The following is a 7,016-nucleotide window of genomic DNA, read 5'->3' on the forward strand; positions in this document are numbered from 1 at the left end:
TTCAGCCTAGCTGACTCTAAAGCTCATATTTTAGGTTGAACAATGAGGCGAGATCTACATCAGCTTTTCACTAGAAAAAACTACCCTTGGAAGCAAATGGGTGAAAATTAACAACACATAAAACCAAAAGTTATTTGCAACTACTCATCCCCAGAACATCCAATTTTGGAACTAGCAAATTTAGAGCAGTAGAGTTATTTCCCTAGATACCTGGCAGGGGAGATCCCTTGATCACAAAGGAGGTTTTCCCAGGGTGAGGCTCATCTATTGCACTCCGGGTGTGCTGACCCCTGCGATTTTCCCAAATGCGGGAAACTCGACTTAAGGGGCGTGCATAAGAGCACATACGTACCTACCGTTCCTGTCCTATTGCTTCCTTTCATTATATCCAATTAATATAGTTATTACATACTTATGCTTATATATATGCTTATATATTGTATAATTATTTCATGCATATGCTTTATATGCTTATATATTGTATAATTATTTCATGCATATGCTTCATGCATATGTTGTGACAAAATAAAATAAATAAATAAGGTTGAGTTCTAATACCATGGACAAGTCCATGTAAATTTCTGGCCAACAATGTCAAAATAGTTCATTGTTTTTCCTTAAAGAGCTCATAGCCCTGAAATCCCATAAAAATATCTCCTTTTAAGTATTAAGCCAAATTCTACGTGGCTTTGAAGCACTACGAAACCAGTTTGTTGCTGCCTCCTGCTTGGGACAAGTAAGGCTATTCACCTATTGGGATAAGTTGGAAGGAGAGATATATTTTCATATTCACCTATCGTGTCAGTAGAGATTCTTAGTCATCCAGGTCATGATTGTCTCAGAGGTACTTCTTCAAAAGGCAACTGGACTTTGCTTTTCCTTGAAGACATTTCACTTCTCATCCAAGAAGCTTCTTCAATTTTGACTGAACGGTGGAGAATGGAAGGATTTATATTCCTTGCAGTCATCTGGTCATTAGCACACTTTCTGAGAGTCACTGAGACCACTCGGAAGTTTATCTCTGCCTTCAGGGTTGCCTGAATAGTGAAAATGGGTGCGGACCCTTCTTGGAACTGCTGAAATAACTGTGTTGTACACTTCCATTCTCCACCATGCAATCAGAAAGGAAGAAGCTTCTTGGATGAGAAACAAAACATCTTCAAGTCCAGCTGCCATTTGAAAAAGCGCCTTTGGGTTCACCAAGAATCCTTCTGAGGCTTCCATATGGCTCCTTTAAAGGTAAAGGTAAAGGTTCCCCTTGCACATATGTGCTAGTTGTTCCCAACTCTAGAGGGCGGTGCTCATCTCTGTTTCAAAGCCGAAGAGCCAGCGCCGTCCGAAGATGTCTCCAAGGTCATGTGGCTGGCCTGACTCAACACCAAAGGCACACGGAACGCTGTTACCTTCCCACCAAAGGTGCTCCCTATTTTTCTACTTGCATTTTTTATATGCTTTTGAACTGCTAGGTTGGCAGAAGCTGGGACAAGTAACGGGGGCTCACACTATTACGCGGCACTAGGGATTTGAACCGCTGAACTGTCAACCTTAGTCTTAGCCACTGAGCCACCGCATCCCTCCTTTACAGATTTCCTAAGATTATCTAGAAGATACAACGTCCACAAAGGACAATAAAAAGGTAGCTCTCGCCATGGTTTCATAGCTGTGGTAAAAAATCCATCATGAATATTTTCTGTCACTACTTATGCCTTCGTCAGCATTTAAAGAAGCCTTATCTTTCTTTCTTCTCCTTGGAAGTGCTATAGTTGATTTTAAATACCATAAATCAATAGAAGATTGAAACATTTACTGCTTTATGAAATGATAGTGGAATTATATTTAATTACCGAGTAGGGCTAACTACTCTCAGTAAATGCTTCAGTGCAGCAGGAACATTTTCGTTTCCACAAATCTTTCAACAGGAAGCAATATAATTCACTCACCCAATTCTGTCTTAATTGTGATAACATTTGTTTTGAGTGCAAAACAAATCAATTGTCTTATTTTCTTTCTTTTCTTGTTATCATCCTTTGTAGAGCTCTCCCTGCTGTAAAATGGCTTTCCTCTATCTAATAACATAGGATTATTTTCTTTCAAAATATTATATATAACAAATGATTTCCCACTCAAACTCTTTAAAACATTCTTAAAATCATGGGCTGGGGGAAAAAAAAGTTGTGTTAAATTGGATGAACAGAGTTTAGGGTGGGGGTTGGGGGACTTGGAGGGGAAAAAAAGACAATTTCTAAGTTTTTTAGTTCCATCTAGTGGAAAAAGGGTGTATATGGTTTATAATAAAATTGGAACATGTTCTAAAGAAGTTTGCCAAAATTCAGCTAAAGCATAAAAAAAGGAAATATCTAAGAATAACAGTTAGGAGGAAAAGAACATCTTTGTCCAATTGCAGATGAGAGAAGGAATGATAATAATTAATAGAATAGAATAGAATAGAATTTTATTGGCCAAGTGTGATTGGACAAACAAGGAATTTGTCTTGGTGCATATGCTCTCAGTGTACCTAAAAGAAAAGATACGTTCATCAAGGTACAACATTTACAACACAATTGATGGTCAATATATCAATATAAATCATAAGAATTGCCAGCAACAAGTTATAGTCATGCAGTCATAAGTGGAAAGAGATTGGTGATGGGAACTATGAAACGATTAATAGTAGTGCAGATTCAGTAAATAGTCTGACAGTGTTGAGGGAATTATTTGTTTAGCAGAGTGATGGCCTTCGGGAAAAAACGGTTCTTGTGTCTAGTTGTTCTGGTGCGCAGTGCTCTATAGCGTCATTTTGAGGGTAGGAGTTGAAACAGTTTATGTCCAGGATGCGAGGGATCTGCAAATATTTTCACGGCCCTCTTCTTGATTCATGCAGTATACAGGTCCTCAATGGAAGGCAGGTTGGTAGCAATTATTTTTTCTGCAGTTCTAATTATCCTCTGAAGTCTGTGTTTTTCTTGTTGGGTTGCAGAACCGAACCAGACAGTTATAGAGGTGCAAATGACAGACTCAATAATTCCTCTGTAGAATTGGATCAGCAGCTCCTTGGGCAGTTTGAGCTTACTGAGTTGGCGCAGAAAGAACATTCTTTGTTGTCCTTTTTTAATGATGTTTTTGATGTTAGCTGTCCATTTGAGATCTTGCGATTTGATAGAACCCAGAAATTTGAAGGTTTCTACTGTTGATACTGTGTTGTCAAGTATTGTGAGAAGTGGAAGTATGGAAGGGTTTCTCCTAAAGTCTACCACCATTTCTACGGTTTTGAGTGTGTTCAGTTCCAGATTGTTTTGGTTGCACCACAAGGCTAGTCGTTCGACCTCTTGTCTATATGCGGATTCGTCATTGTCTCGAATGAGACCAATCACTGTTGTGTCATCTGCGAACTTCAGTAGCTTAACAGATGGATCATTGGAGATGCAGTCATTGGTATACAGAGAGAAGAGAAATGGGGAGAGCACACAGCCTTGGGGGGCCCCTGTGCTAATTGTGCTAATTAAAGACAATAGGTCATAATAATAGAATCTTGTGCCCAAGGAAAATAGAACACAATTGGTGTTTTGAGTGTTCACTAATCCATCAAACCATCCAAGACAATTAGATACCTGAAGATGCTAATCCAGAGCAAGGGATGCACAATGATAAAAATCAAGTGCTCCAAAATTTGCCACATGAAAGTGTCCAATGTGCCTTAACCCCAAGAATGAATATTAAACTTAGCAATCTATATCAATGAAAATAGAGCTGGCTATTTATCTATCTACCTATCTATCTATCTATCTATCTATCTATCTATCTATCTATCTATCTATCTATCTATCTATTTATTTATTTTATCAAGCGTGTATTTTATGATGGATACAAGTGTAAACCTAATTATAAATACATGTAAAGGATGCGAATAAAAGAAAAGATTAGGACAGAGATGGTAGGCACGCTGGTGCGCTTATGCACCATTCTGTTATTCTGTTTAGAATAGAACAGAACACAACAGAACAGAACACAACAGAACAGAATTTTTTATTAGCCAAGTATGATTGACCACATAAGGAATTTGTCTTGGTGCATATGCTCTCAGTGTACATATAAGGAAAGATACGTTCATCAACAATTCTAAGGTACAACACTTAATGATAGTCATAGGGTACAAATAAGCAATCAGGAAACATTCTTTCATTTTCTTTCAGAGATTTTTAAGGCTCTGCTGAAATCATGCACCCCCTATGATCACATATAAAGCTCATTTATTAAAACACGCTCACCACCAAGCAATGGAAATAGGGTTTTAGAAAACTGGTTATATCTACCATACTGGCCCAAATCATAAACGTTATGCATTTCATCATCGTCCTTTAAGCAGCCTATAATCCCTTGTGGGGGTGGAGTCTTGGAAACTGAATGGAGCTAGCAAAGTGTGTTTAATGGCCGGATGCCCTTCCTGTAGCCAGTGCGGAGTTTTATTCAGCAGGTATTGTTGTGACCCTGATTCCTGGACCCGGATTCCTGGACTCGAATGATTCAGAAAGTGAGGGAGAAGACCTGGCAAGCCCTGCTTCTCTTGGGCCCTCTCCCTCCCTGGCACCCACTCAAAGGGAGGAGGAGGGGCCGGCAAGGCCTGATTCTCTCGAGCCTTCTTCTGATTTGGCAACGCCCCAAGAACAGTTTTGGAGTGATGCAAGACTGCGCAGACGTGACCGGCGCGCGCAGCAGAAGCAGCGTTGGGATAATGCCAAGGAATGATGGTCATGCAGTGACATCTGCAGAGACTATAAATAGGAGGCGGGACTTCCTGGTTTTTTGTCTTGGACAAAGCAATGAATTTGCGCAGGCAAACTGTATCAATGGAGGGAAGAATATATTCGTGAGTAATTCTGGCCTTATCTATAATTTCCTCGTTATCTCCAGAAACTTGGCAGGCCCGTGGGTAGACGTGGCCAGGACATTTATCTATGTAAATAAAGTAGAAGAGGAGGCCTTTGACTGACTCTTTGTTGGGAGTATTGGGGGAGGGAAACAGAACAGATATATTCTCATTGGGCCCAGAGAGAGAAATATCTCTCATAAACATTATGCATTTGCCAGTGGTATAGCTCAAAGCTTTAAGATGTCCAAAGAAGGACGTATCATTTTTAATCTGCGAAATGAATATGTACCTCTTCTTCCTTTTTTTTTTTTGTTTAATAATTTCTGCTACTTGGTTTCTCGCAACGATCAGTTCAATCTCCAGTTATGAATTATTATTGCTTCTTTCCTGAAAGCAAAGTTGAGGAGAGTGAAACAAACAGTTCCCTGTGGAAACAGCAATTGTATTTCATTCTTTGCTCTCCTACCAATCTTCTCTTAGGTGTCAAGCAAAATATACTCGGTGGATTCAACACTCTGTGGCTTTTCCATTGACATTAACCACTGTGAAATATAGAATGCTGCAATTCAAGAATGAGACTAAGCTTTCCTATATATGACCCAGATAAGGGAGTTGAATGGAACATTCAAGTGCTGTTTAAGTGCTCGGCTGTGCCCTCAACATCATTTCTCCAGTCCTGAAAGAAAAGTAGATAATTTTACTGAAATATGTGTGGTGGAAGTTAGTAGAGGGAGATGTTGAAAATAAGGAAGCTTCCCTCTAAAAGTGTAGTTCAGTTTTGTCACATTCACGTTGGCTTTTCAAAACTAATTGCCAGTGGCCTCTAAACGTAAGCTTGTTAATTTATTTCCTATCTTGTAGGGCTGTATCTTCCACGCCAGCTGTCGGGAATAGATTCAAATTTTCACATTACTTCCTAAGTTTCCTTTTTCAGTTCTTTCCCATTGTTAGAAAGCGCTTCGTGATTAGCAAGCTACAACCTATTTCTTCAGTTTGCCTACTGGCAGGCAAATGGAAATAAAAGGCTCTTAAGATGTAAAAAGAAACAAAAAAGCTGTTTTAATTTCATTTGCATCTTAATTTATTAATTGACCTACTTTCAATTACTTCTTTCTCTCTTTACAGAATTCCTTGGCTCCTATCCACTACTTTGGTTGAAACTGATTTCCAGCTTGGATTCAACATTTCAAGAGCTTTACAGTCTTCAACATTAGGTGTACAGTTGATTGCTTTCCAATAATTTGCTCAGAAGATAAAGTTTATGTACCTGTAATATCCCAGTTCTGATCATCTGCCTACACCAAGGCAGCTGATTATTGTTGGACTACTGCAATTTTTTTAGCTGTAGCAGTCTTCTGGTATACCTGTATGTAGGTGTCCTGGAAAAAAACCTTAAATATTAACCAGAATAAATAGATGTCTTGATTGTGCATAGGTTCTTCTCCCTTCTTTCTAAGTAACCATGCTAGCTGTCAAGGTTCTGATGGATGCCCTAATTAAATCATGAGTCTCGAGCCAAACTTCAAAAGAAATCCAGTTATTTATTAGGAGCAACCTATCAGCACATACCCAAGTAAAGCCAGCTCTGTCCCATATAGTTTATGGCCCAGTTACGACCCTGTTTCCCCCCCTCCTCCCAGGGTGTGTCATAAATCACATTCTCCAACAGAGCACTTTTGCGGGCTGTAGAGATCATGCCTCTCCAGCTGTTCCAAGTAACCTGGGATTCAGCCTTGAGAAAGGTATGCATGGAATGTGGTTCTGGTTGTAGCTGCCGTGTTGCTCCATCAGTTTTCCCTCTCCTGCCTATGGCAACTCCAGAGCAGGCCAGGGATTCTTTGCGAGTTGACAGTAGAAGTATGGACCTTCTTTTTAACTACTACATAATTTAACTACTACATAATTTAACTACATAAATTTAAATGAATAAAACTACATAATTTAACTACTACATAAAAGATTACATAATCATCTTTTGCTTGACTGATGAGTAATGAAATCTACTATATTCTCTTCAAATAAAGCTTAATTGAGAGTCTGTACAAACAACTCAGCTGATGAAGGCAAGCCTCCAACAGTAGCTACTCTAAACTACTTTAATTTCCCCTCCACATATTTGCATTGACTGGCTGTGATATATCTTTCAGCC

The 7,016-nt window shown here is 39.2% G+C and overlaps 1 pseudogene; it reads left to right on the forward strand.

The window, feature by feature from the left end:
- The first annotated feature begins 202 nt into the window (after nucleotides 1-202).
- On the forward strand, nucleotides 203-330 carry LOC131200319 (U1 spliceosomal RNA; annotated as a pseudogene).
- The last annotated feature ends 6,686 nt before the right edge of the window (nucleotides 331-7,016 follow it).

Source organism: Ahaetulla prasina, chromosome 5 (assembly GCF_028640845.1).
Source record: "Ahaetulla prasina isolate Xishuangbanna chromosome 5, ASM2864084v1, whole genome shotgun sequence".
NCBI classification, from domain to species: domain Eukaryota; kingdom Metazoa; phylum Chordata; class Lepidosauria; order Squamata; family Colubridae; genus Ahaetulla; species Ahaetulla prasina.